The following is a 13,359-nucleotide window of genomic DNA, read 5'->3' as shown; positions in this document are numbered from 1 at the left end:
TGAGCAATGTGAAAAGTGCACTTTGTCCTTACTTTGTGTCACAAAAGAAATTGCAATATTTTAGACCAAAGGTGACCTGTTTAGGTCACCTTTTGTCTAAGGAGGGCCGTGCACTTACATCAGATCGTATTCAAGCAATTTTAGACACACCAGTACCCTCTACTCAGAAAGATGTTCGTGCATTCCTTGGTCCTACTTCTTTTTGTAGGCAATGGATATTAGGGTTTTCACACATTGCCAAACCTTTGCTAGCACTTTTGACTAAAGATACTCCAATGCCCCTCCCATGGACAGATGAATGTGAGACTGCTTTCAGGCAGCTGCGACAAGCCCTTTGTTCAGCACCAGTGTTAGGTACTCCAGATTACATGAAGCCTTCTGCACTTTACGTACATGAGAAAGATGGATGTGCATTGTCAGTTTTAGTACAGACACATGGCGATAAGCAGCGTCCCTGTGCATATTTTTCAGCAGTACTTGATCCTGTCGCTCGAGCGTTGCCCGAGTGTTTTCGTTCAGTTGCCGCAACAGCTGTGTCAATACGTCAGAGTGAAGGGATAGTTTTGTCACATAAACTGTTGGTGTTAGTACCCCATGCGGTTGATGCTCTTTTAAATCAAACAAAAACACAACATTTAACTAGCGCCCGCATAACAGGATATGAGTTGACATTGCTGGCTCCTCACATTACACTGAAGAGATGTGCAACACTAAATCCAGCCACTTTGTTGCCATATCCGGTGACTCAACCTCAGTCACAAGAAACACATGATTGTATATTTCTTACAGATAACAGACAAAGGGTCGTATTGATTTACAAGATACGCCCCTTCTAGATGTAGACGGGGAATTGTGGGTTGATGGGTCTTGTTTGAAGTTGCCAGATGGTACGACCTCAGCTGCATATGCAATCACCACAATATACACGGTAGTGGAGACAGCTCGTATACCACAGATGTCAGCTCAAGCAGCTGAACTAATAGCTTTGACACGAGCATGTGAGCTTAGTATTGACTTATGTGTGAACATTTATACAGACAGCCGCTATGCTTTTGGAGTGGCTCATGATTTTGGTTTGCTTTGGAAGGAGAGAGGCTTTCTTACATCCCACGGGATGCAGATAATGCAAGGAGAATTAGTGCATAACCTCTTGACTGCATTGACCCATCCAAAGAAACTAGCTATTGTGAAATGTAGTGCACATAAGAAAGTGACCGATAAGATAGGGCAAGGTAATGCTCTTGCAGACCGCGTAGCACGTGATACTGCGATGCAGCGAAGTAATACTTCTATGTATGTAGTGAAGTCACAAGCTGAACGTTGGCATAATGCTAGACAAGACGTATTAGATTTACAGAAATCTGCTTCTGTGAAAGAACGTGCGCAATGGTCTGAAGATGGAGAATTGGATGATGAGGGCTGTTGGCGGAATAAGCAGATGGATAAATGGAAATTGCCTATAGCTTTTGTACAACCTATGGTTCAGATGGCACATGGGCTGGCACATGTTGGAGCTTTAACAATAACGAAGTTGCTTACGCAAGTTTGGGAGCATCCAGAAATTTCCAGTACAGCTAAAAGAGTAGTACAGTCTTGTTTGATCTGTTTACAATACAATCCTGGAAAAGGGACACGTACTCCTGCGGGAGGGTTTGCTACACCAACTGCACCTTTTGAAGTTCTACAAATGGATTATATTCAGCTTGAACGCTGCAACAATTTAAAGTATGTCTTGGTGGTTGTTTGTGCCTTCAGTAAATGGATAGAGGCGTATCCCACAAAGGATAATACTGCCATTACCACAGCGAAGGTGCTTTTGAAAGAATCTTTCCCTAGGTTTGGTGTTTGCAGACTTTTATGGAGTGATAACGTTGGGGAAGTTATTAAGTATGTCTTGAAAGGATTAGGGATTAAAACAGAAGTTCCATGCGGTTTTCCACCCACAATCAGCAGGGTTGGTGGAAAGGTATAATGCTACTTTGAAGCTGAAGTTAGCGAAGATACAGGCTTCCACATCCTTAACTTGGCCGGATGCATTATCGTTGGCATTATTGTCTATTAGGTCAGTACCACACTCTCAAACAGGTCTGACCCCCTATGAAATAGTATTCGGAAGGCCAATGAATATTTGGGGAGTTCCTAAGCCAAAATCTGTATATGATGTGCCTTGTGTCCTGATGAATGATTATTTGGCACAGTTAACCAACAATTTGGTTTCTATTCATCAACAGGTTCGAGAAGCACTTCCTGACAGATCTACAGGTGAAGGCCATGAACTCCGACCTGGTGACCAGGTGATGATTAAGTCCTTTGAAAGATCAAGCAGCTTCGAACCAAGGTGGCGAGGCCCAGAACAGGTGCTCCTTGCAACAAGGACAGCAGTTCGAGTGACGAACCAAAAGAATTGGGTCCATAGTACTCACTGCAAGAGAGTGCTACGTACCTTGGTGGAACCTGCTGTGCTGACCGATCGAGAGATTTTGACTACGGAGAAAGGCCGTGCTATATCATCTGACGAATCTGCAGAGGACTTCCCGGACCATACGACTTCTGGAGTGTCGCGATATAATTTGAGACCGAGGAAAGAATCTGAATTTTTTTTGAAAAAAAATGGTTGAGCTACCGCCCTGGGTTAGTGAAGCGGAGAGCCAATGTGGCAAGGGGGGGGGGATCAGCCATGCATTAGAGTAGTGACACCCGTCTTGGCCCATGGTGAAGAAATCAGCGGCTGCCCAGGGATAAGGGCTCCAACGATTGTTTTTAATTCATTTCCGAAAGGGTTGATTATCACTGTTGCTAAAATGAATGACAAACTGATCATTAGTACTATGGGGTTTGTTGTTGTTTTGGTGGTTACAGCAACAATCACTTGGTTTGTTGAAAAGAAGGCTCATGCTCATGAGTTTTTTGTTGCCACTACTCCAGTACCAGAGGATCACTATTACTTTACGCTTCCCTATCAGGAGCAGAAGCACCGTCAATCGTACTTCAATAATTCTTTCATTCAGATGTTGCATCATACACATAATGCTACAACTACTACTAACTGTTGGGTATGTGGAATGATACCTGCACATCAAAAGAAAGGAGGAACACCTTTCATTCCTCTTCCTTTTTCACACAATGGTTCTTGTCAACCTTGGTACACGCTTTTGTTTGCATCTGGAAAACGTACAGAGGGCGGACTTCTTTTTCGCCTTAATAAAGTATGCTACCAAGACAAAGATGGGTATCCCCAAGCCAAAGGAAAGAAATGGGAATGGGAAGAGTATCAACCGGACAATGTTTCAATACCATATGTCTTCACAAATATAAGAGAGACTGACAAGAAAGAACAATTTGTGATTTCTGTTACAAAAACTAAAGCAGATTTATGTATACGTAGCATTGGGCGAATTCCAGTAGGGATAACCGATTGTACCTTGATTTTAACTATTGAGGGTGTAAATAATAGTCGTTTTATAGCTTCACATATTACATATTTTGTTTGTGGTAACTATGGATATTACCAACTACCTGTTGGGTGGACAGGTGTGTGTTATGTATCTTTTCTATTACCCCCTGTGTTTTTGGCCCCTGCATCGTATCACCGATATTTTAAACTGTTCAATGACATCATTAAAAATAGATATAAAAGGGCAGTAAGTACAAATGAGGTAGACCAAACGGATACTAGCCTGCAACAATATGTTGATTTTAATTTAGGGTTGTTCCCCTTTGTGGGTGCTGCGTTAAACAGTAGGAAAGTGAGACGATTGACTAGGGTTGTGGAAGCTGTTACCAATCAGGCAGCTCTGGCACTTGGGAATATTACTGAGGAGCTCCAAATTGCGAGGATTGTAGCGCTCCAAAATCGTATGGTACTAGATGTGATATTAGCTGACCGAGGTGGTGCATGTCGCATCATCGGTAGTAGTTGCTGTATTTTTATTCCTGATCACTCACCTTCAGTATATGATGCAATATCTAAATTGCATAAAATTGCTGCAGAAATCCACACAGAGACTGGTACTTGGACTTTTTCTGGATGGTTTTGGGCTCTTGTTTCTGCCTGGGGCTGGAAACTACTGACTATCCTGTGTGTAATGATTGCAATATTTTTCACATGCTGTATCTGTATTCAGTGTGGTCCAATGTTCTGCTCCATGTGTATTACTGCTTGTATGCCTACCAAAAGAAATATTGCAGAAATGAAAGCACAACATATGTTAGATAAGGAAATAGCTGAAATGATGAGCATAAATATACAAGATGAATATTTACAATATCCTAGAAAGACGAATGTCTTCAGCTAATGCTGAAAGGGTCGTCTGTTGTAGTTTAGCAGCAATTAGATTAAGCATTAGCAGAAGACATCTTGTATTTAGTAACTATTGTTAACATTTCGCAGAATCCATTTGTATTCATGGCAGCCATTTTCTCTGCCACATGCTGCCATGTGCTCACCATGTGCTCTGTCCTACCTTTCTGTTAACTGCTCTTGAAAATCCGCCTAGTGACAAGTTATATTTAGCATCTCCCACTTTCGCACATGCTCAGTAAGGTCTGCAGCTGTTAGTCCTTGAAAACGGTTAGCTCCTCCTACCTGTCGACTGTGCATTTCCACATGACCTTACATGTATGCAAGTCTTGCTTCTATAATTGTACCACCTCCTTTTAGCCCCTGCGTGGGTGTTAAAGGACCATGCTCTCTCAGTTCAGTGTGCTACTTCAAACATTACCTAAGGGTGCTGTTTGAACTGTGGTACCACCTCATGAGGTTTAATAAACCTTGTCTTTTATTTCAGTTTCTGTGCCAACTTCTTCCTACATGGTCTGAGGACTTTGTGCAGAGAAAGGTGAACCCCTTGCACTAGTAGGCCTTGCTGAGGCTTACTTAAACACTGGGTGGAATGATGCGTTTTAAACCTTCCATGAAAGCTTTAATGACAGAAACTTTAAATAGGGAGCTGTGCTGTGTATTTTGTAAATATGATGAAATTGCAGTAAGATTAATTTTTATATAAGAGAATGCTAAATTTGATTTTTGTAAATGAAGTAAATAGCATACGATGACTTGTATTGATGCTGTAAGAGGGTCGGTATGTTTAGATTGACAGTAATATACAAATCTTTTCTATTTGTTGGCATAGCACTGTCTAGCACTGGGTTTTCTTGCTTGTTTAATAACTTCCATAGATTCTGATGGGAGTTGTAACTATCCAAACTATGACCTCAAGAGCCAAATTGCTAGATTGAGTGTCTTGGGATTTGAGTGCCTGATTTGGCCTTTGTTTTGTGTCAACAGATCTGGTCTGTCTGTGAGTTTTGAGTGTGGTACTACTGACAGGTCTAATAATGTTGTGTACAATGGTTGACGTGCCCATGTTGGTGCTATGAGTATTATGTTGAGTGAATTTTGACGCAACATGTTAACTAGAAATGGAATGAGAGGGGGGAAAAGCGTAAGCAAATATCCCTGACCAATTGATCCATAGAGCATTGCCCTTGGATAGGGGATGTGGGTGTCTGGATGCGAAGTTTTGGCATTTTGTGTTTTCGCTTGTGGCAAACAGATCTATGTTTGGTGTTCCCCATTCTTGAAAGTATTTTTGAAGTACTCGAGGACGAATCTCCCATTTGTGTGTTTGTTGGTGATTTCTGCTGAGGATATCCGCTAATAGATTGACTATCCCTGGAATGTATTGTGCTAACAGGTGAATTTGGTTGTGGATTGTCCATTTCCAAGTTTTCTAGGCTAGAAGGGAGTTGGGATGAATGTGTCCCTCCCTGTTTGTTTAGGTAATACATGGTTGTCATGTTGTCTGTTTTGATAAGAACATTCCTCTGTGTGAGAAGAGGTTGAAAAGCTTTGAGTGATAGGAAGACTGCTAACAACTCCAAGTGATTTATATGTAGCTGTTTGTGTTTGCCATCCCACTGCCCTTGAATGTTGTGATTGTTTAGGTGAGCTCCCCAATCAATCATTGATGCATCTGTTGTAATTATGGTCTGAGGCACAGGGTGTTGAAATGGCCGCCCTTTGCTTAGATTTGTGGAATTTCACCACTGAAGGACATGCCTGTTTGGCGGTCTATCAACACTAGATTTTGAAGTTGACCATGTGCCTGTGACCATTGTTGTGCAGGGCACTGTTGTAAGGGCTGCATGTTTAGTCTTGCGTGTGGAACAATTGCAATACATGATGCTATCATCCCTAAAATTGTCATGACAAATCTGACAGTGTATCGTTGATTTGTGCGTATTTGTGCGATTACATTTTGGAAAGCTTGTATCCTTTGTGTATTTGGACATGCTAGCGCTTGCTGAGTATTTAGTATTGCACCCAAATACTGTTGTATTTGTGCCGGTTGTAGATGTGATTTTTGGTAGTTTATTGAGAACCCTAGTGTGTGCAAGGTTTGTATTACATAATGCGTATGATTTTGGCATTGCGAATGACTGTTTGATTTTATTAGCCAATCGTCTAGATATGGAAAGACATGTATATGTTGTTTTCTTAGGTAGGCTGCGACTACCGCTAGGCAAATTGTGAATACCCTTGGAGCTGTTGTAATTCCAAAGGTCAACACTTTGAACTGATAGTGCTTTCCTTGAATGACAAACCTGAGATATTTTCTGTGTGTAGGATGGATGGGTAAAGAAAATACGCATCTTTGAGGTCTAATGCCGTCATGCAATCGTGTTTTTGTAGTAGTGGGAGGACATCCTGTAGAGTTACCATTTGAAAATGTTCTGACAGGATCAATCAACCAATCATTATATTTGTAGAACGCACTACATACCCGCGAGGGTCTCAAGGTGATGGGGTTGTGGGGGGGGGGGAGGTGGGGGTGCTGCTACTGCTCGAAGAGCCAAGTCTTGAGGTGTCTTCTGAAGGTGAGCAGGTCTTGGATCTTTCTTAGGTTGGTCGGGAGGGTGTTCCAGGTCTTGGAGGCGAGGTAGGAGAAGGATCTGCCGCCGGAGGATATTTGTTGGATGCGGGGGCCGGCGGCGAGGGCGAGGTTGGAGGAGCGGAACTGTCGGGTGGGGGTGTAGAAGCTGAGTCTGCTGTTCAGGTAGGCTGGCCCGGTGTTGTGGAGTGCTTTGTGTGCGTGGGTGAGGAGTTTGAAGGTGATCCTCTTGTCGACGAGGAGCCAGTGAAGGTTTCTCAGGTGGGGGGTGATGTGGTTGCGGCGGGGTACGTTGAGGATTAGTCAAGCGGAGGCGTTTTGGGTGCGTTGGAGGCGTTGCTGGTCCTTGGACGGGATACCTGCGTAGAGTACGTTGCCGTAGTCAAGCCTGCTGCTGACGAGGGCCTGTGCCACTGTTTTTCTTGTTTCGGTTGGGATCCACTTATAGATCCTGCGGAGCATGCGGAGGGTGTTGTAGCAGGAGGAGGAGATGGTGTTGACCTGTTTTGACATGGAAAGGGATGAGTCGAGGATGAAACCAAGGTTGCGTGCGTGGTCGGTTGGTGTCGGTGGGGTGCACAGCGAGGTTGGCCCTAGGATGAGGACCTCAGTCTTATCAGAGTTCAGTTTCAGACGGCTGCCTCTTATCCAATCGGCGATGGCCTTCATACCCTCGTGGAGGTCGGTTTTGGCAGTGTGTGGGTCCTTGGTGAGGGAGAGGATGAGTTGGGTGTCGTCGGCGTAGGAGATGATGTTGAGGTTGTGTTGGCGGGCCACTTGAGCGAGGGGGGCCATGTAAATATTGAACAGCGTCGGCCTGAGGGATGAACTCTGGGGTACGCCGCAGATGATGTTGGTAGCTTCGGATTGGAAGGGAGGGAGGCGGACTCTCTGGGTTCTGCCGGAGAGGAAGGATGTGGTCCAGTTGAGGGCTTTCCCTTGGATCCCAGCTTCGTGGAGGCGGATTTTAAGAGTGTGGTGGCAGACCGTGTCGAAGGCGGCTGACAGGTCTAGGAGGATGAGGGCTGATGTTTTGCCATTGTCGAGCTGGCTTCTGATGTCGTCTGTGGTGGCGAGAAGGGCGGTCTCGGTGCTGTGGTTCCGTCTGAGTCCGGACTGGGAGGGGTCGAGGATGTTGTCGTCTTCGAGGTGGCGGGTCAGTTGTGTGTGAACGATTTTCTCGATGACCTTCGCCGGGAATGGGAGCAGAGAGATGGGCCGGAAATTCTTGAGGTCTTTGGGGTCCGCCTTTGGTTTTTTGAGAAGGGCATTGATTTCGGTGTGCTTCCAGCTTTCTGGGAATCTCGCTGTTTCGCAGGAGATGTTGATGACCTTCCGTAGTTGGGGTGCAATGGTTGTGTCTGCTTTGTTGTATATGTGGTGTGGGCACGAGTCTGATGGTGATCCTGAGTGGATGGAGTTCATGGTCTTGCGTGTCTCCTCGTCGTTGACGATGGTCCATGAGGTCAGGCGGTTGGTACGGGTGGGGTTCGTGGAGGAGGAGATTGGCGTGGTTGGGGTGGTCGGGTGTTAAAGCGGTCATGGATGTCAGTGATCTTCCGGTGGAAAGCGGTGGCCAGTTCGTCACACAGTTCTTGGGAGGGTGGGATGTCGTTGACGATGGCGCTGGGGTTGGAGAGTTCCTTCACGATGTTGAAGAGCTCTTTGCTGTCGTGTGCGTTGTTCTCCAGGCGGGTTTTGAAGGAGGATCTCTCGGCCAGCCTGAGCAGTTGGTGATGTCTGTGTGTGGCGTCCTTGAGTGCTGTGTGGCTGTCAGGTGTGCGTTCGTGGAGCCATTTCTTCTTGAGTTTCCGGCAGTTGCTCTTGGAGGTCGTTGGTGAACCAGGTGGCTTTTTTGCTGGATTGGTTGTTGGAGGGCTTTTTGAGTGGTGTGAGGTGGTTGGCGCAGTCGCTGATCCATTGCCTGAGGTTGTGGGCTGCGTTGTCAGGGTTGGTAGGCGGTCTCTCAGCTAGGGCGTTGGTCAGCTGATTTTCGGTGACTTTGCTCCAGCATCGACAGGGTGGTCGCTCGGTGTGGTGGTGTTTGGTTTGTTTCTTGAAGGTGAAGTGGATGCAGTGGTGGTCGGCCCAGTGGAGTTCGTGGTGTGGTTGAAGGCGATGTGGTCGCTTGTGGAGAAGATGGGGTCTAGTGTGTGGCCAGCGGCGTGGGTGGGTGCGGTGACAAGTTGTACGAGACCGAGGTTGACGATCAGGGTGGTGACGTTGGCGTCGTTATTGTTCTCAAGGTGGAAGTTTAGGTCCCCGAGGAGGATGTAAGCCGTGGAGGGCAGTGCGTTGGTGCTGGCGAGGTCGGCGATGGCGTTGCTCAACGTGCCCTGGGTCTGGGGGGTCTGTAGGCGAGCGTTCCTCTGAGGGTGGTGTTGGGGTCGGTGTGGATTCGGAAGTGCAGGTGTTCGGCGGACTTGAGGGTGTCGTCCAAGTGGGTGTGAACTTCGAGGGTGGCCTTGTGGATGATGGCTATTCCTCCTCCGATTCCGTTAACGCGATCCCTGCAGGAGATCTTGTAGCCGTCTGAGATGGCTATGGCGATGTCAGACGCAGAGGAGTCGTTTCACCAGGTTTCGGTCAGGATGTAAAGATTGAGGTTCCTGAGATCGAATATTGGCCTGAAGGTGCCATCTATTTTGGGAATTAGAAAATATAGTGAGTCAACTCCTGTCCCTATTTGAGATTGTGGTACCAGTACTATTGCTTGTTTGAGTAGCAGAGATTGGACCTCTCCTTGTAACAGACTGATGTGTTCTGTGGATAGTTTGGGTGATATTTGGAGCAGTGTGTATAAATTCTAGGCAATAGCCGTTGCGGATAATTGATAGTACCCAATTGTGGGTGGTAATGTTTTTGTGTGGAACTGTTGTAGTCTTCCCCCCCACAGGAGAGGTGTGGAGTGGAAGGGAATGAAATAAGTCACTGTTTAGGGTGCTGTGGAGGTTGCTTAGAGGTCTGAAATTTCCCTCTATTTCTGGGGTACTGTCCTTTATATGTGCCCCTAAAACTACCCTGTTGGTATTGTGGTTGGCAAGTTGGGTTTGCCTGTGATGTGGATGTCTCTGTTGTCTGAACCCACCTCGAAACTGAGGTTTCCGAAAGGATTCCCTGTATGGTGTCGAGTATAGTGCACCCATTGCTTTTGCTGTGTATGATTCCTTTCTTAATTTTTCTGTGGCTGTGTCAACTTCTGGCCCAAAAAGATGTTTTTTATCGAATGGCATATTTAACACAGCCTGCTGTATTTCTGGTTTAAATCCAGAACATCTGAGCCATGCATATCTGCGTATTGTGACTGCAGTATTGACACTTCTAGCAGCAGTGTCTGCTGCATCTAGGGCAGATCAAATTTGATTGTTAGTAATGGCTTGCCCTTCTTCCACTAATAGTTGTGCCCTTTTTCGGTGTTCTTTGGGGAGATGCTGGATTATGTCTTGCATCTCGTCCCAATGGGCTCTATCATAGCGAGCTTACAGTGCTTATGAGTTGGCTATCCTCCACTGATTTGCTGCCTGGGATGCAACCCATTTCCCTGCAGCATCGAATTTCCTGCTCTCCTTATCAGGTGGGGGCGCATCTCCTGATGACTGACTGGCTGCTCTTTTTCTGGCATCGCTAACGACCACAGAATCTGGAGGTACCTGATGGGTGATGTAATCAGGATCAGAAGGTGGTTTATATTTTTTCTCTATCCTGGGTGTTATTATACGTGCCTTAACAGGTTCACTAAATATCTGATCTGCATGTTTTAACATGCCTGGGAGCATGGGAAGGCATTGCTATATAGAGTGTGTTGAGGATAGGGTGTTAAACAAGAAATCCTCCTCTAGGGGTTCTGTATGCATGGTGACCCCATGGTATGCTGCAGCCCTAGCTATAACTTGATTGTAGACAGTGCTATCCTCAGGTGGTGAAGGTTTAGAGGGATAGCTGTCTGGGTCATTACTAGGAATGGGATCTGGATCATAAATGTCCCATGGATCCCAATTGTCCTGTTCTGAGTCATAAGAGTGAGTGACTGCACTGGTGTAGGACTAGTAGCAGGAGAGGTAGGGAGGTGTGGAGAGTGAGGAGGAGAAGACTGAGGAGGTGGTGGTTTCTCCTTCTGCTTTGGCACTTTTGCTGGAGGCTGCATAGTGTCCAATTCCTCCTGAAAGGCTAGCTTTCTTTTTTGTTTTTAGAGGAGGTGCTGTCTGAATTCTGCTTGTTTCCTTATGAATATAGATCCTGGACTGCCTTTCATCCATAACTTCAAGTATTGGTTGTACTTGATATTCCTCTTCAGAGGTTTTGTAGCTTTCTTTAAATCTTTTTCAAAGTCCATGTTCCTCTGTGTATGCTGGCCTTTTCGGCTCCGAAGCAGGCTTTTTTTGGGATCGAAAAAGATGATACTGTCGATGCTTTCGGCTCCGAAAGTGATTTTCAAATTTTCGACTCCGAAAAATGATGTTTGCTGGAGTCGGACACGGAGCTCTTTGTTCCCTCCGATGTTTTGGAAGGAGTGGCCTTTTCGGTGCCGAACTGGTAAGTTGGTCACCGGTAGTCTTTTTTCGGGTCGAGCCATGGCCTTCTGGTTTGGCGTACCCAAGGCCTTACATTTTTGCTTTTGCAAGGGTACGGGGGCAGGCCGTACTCACATGTTGTCCAGCTGTGACCGGTCTGTCTTCTGATTTCGGATCGTATTCGGAATCTCGAACAGGCACCGCGGTTTGTATCAGTTCTTCCTTCTCCATGTTGAGATGTTCACTGCTTCTCGATGCCATTTCGAGTCTTCGTGCCCTCCTGCCTCCAAGAGTCTTTTTCGATCGGAAGGATCAACAGGCCTCACAATTTTCTTCCTGATGATCCGGGGAAAGGCAAAGATTGCAAACCAGATGCTGGTGTGTGTACGGATATTTGGCGTGGCACAGAGGACAGAACCGGAATGGAGTCCGATCCATGAGGCGTCCACGCGGTCGGCCATAATAGGCCGAGTTGGGCGCGCGTGCCCCGAAGGGCCAACAAAGTTGTTTACCCTGACGGTACCGCTGTGTCGATGGAAGATATAAACCTGATCGATACAATACCGACGAAAAGAGAGTTTTTCAAAGTTTTCCGAATCGAAATCTCGGAGCGAGAGGAAATACGTCCGAACCCTGCGGCGGAAAGAAAACAATCTAACAATGGAGTCGATGCCCATGCGCAAAGGAACCAAAGAGGAGTCGTCACTCGATCTCATGACTCGAAAACACTTCTGCGAAGAAAAACAACTTGCAACACTCCGAGCCCAACACTACATGGCAGAATAATGCACAGCATGTGTATCTGCCGCTACACATGCCATTGAACATAAATGTATATACTCTAATATCTTCTTTCTAAAGAAAATTTCCATTTGGACCACTGTAGTGTATATTGAGAGATGGGACATTGGCACCAAATGCCACCCCTGTTCAGCCGATTCAGTTGACCCAAGTAATGCGTAGGCCATTTACACCCACACCCTGCTCCATTGTGCCCAAGGCAAGGCCTTTGCCATTGGGCTAAACAGAGACCCTATAGGTTGGGATTTCATGTTCAAGGTTTGGGTATACTCTGAAGTTCAGAGACACACTGGGATGAGAGTTGCACGTAACAGTTGCAGTTATAACCTAGTTCATGGAAGCCACATAGCATGCACAAGCACAGGTCCAGGCTTGGGCCCGCAACAGGACAAAGACAAACGTCTTGCACTCTTTCACCTTATTGCAATTAAATGGCAGATATCAAAGTAGTTACTTGGAATGTTCGCGGTATGGGCACGACTCGTAAGAGACGCAATACAATAGTACATCCGGCCCCAATGGGGGCAGATAACGCTATTGCAAGAAACACACAATACTGGGAGTGAGGACCTCAGGCTGCAGCATAGATGGTGTGAACAATGCTACTGCACCATATACTCTGGGTTTGGGTGCAGAACCTTGGTTTGGATCCGTGAAGGAGTCCCATTCCAATCTAATAGCATAGATATAGATCCTAACAGCAGTTATGTTTTTGTGGAGGGATTATTGGATGGTCGGCAAGTGCTGCTGGGCAGTGCCTACGGCCCCAACATCTCCCAAACAGCTTTCTGCACACCATTATCCACTGTTTTGGTAAGATGGGCACACCTTCCATGGATAAAAGGGGTGGGGGGATTTCAACAGCATGCTCAATGTTGACTGAGTGTTCATATCCCCCCCCACTAGCCACTTCACCTGTGTTATCCGAGGCGGCACACTTCTCCCAGTGGGTGGGGCAGTAGGTGCTGCGCAATTTCTGGCGTACACTGCACCCCACAGATAGAGAGTTCTCATTATTCCACACCACTTGCATGTCTGATTGACTACATGCTTTGGCAGCCCCCTTTACAGTCACTGGCCACCACTGCAGAATACCTGTGGAAAAGGTTCTCTGACCACAATCCCCTACTGGTCCAATTCCGCTGAGGGCTCTT

At 46.2% G+C, this 13,359-nt stretch overlaps 1 protein-coding gene across 2 annotated transcripts in view; it reads right to left on the bottom strand.

The window, feature by feature from the left end:
- Positions 1–13,359, bottom strand: part of USP24 (ubiquitin specific peptidase 24) — a 1,409,949-nt gene that overhangs the window by 1,195,394 nt on the left and 201,196 nt on the right. The window lies entirely within an intron of this gene.

Source organism: Pleurodeles waltl, chromosome 4_2, assembly GCF_031143425.1.
Source record: "Pleurodeles waltl isolate 20211129_DDA chromosome 4_2, aPleWal1.hap1.20221129, whole genome shotgun sequence".
Taxonomy (NCBI): domain Eukaryota; kingdom Metazoa; phylum Chordata; class Amphibia; order Caudata; family Salamandridae; genus Pleurodeles; species Pleurodeles waltl.
The sequence above is the reverse complement of the archived record's forward strand: the minus strand, read 5'-3'. Positions and strand labels throughout refer to the sequence as shown.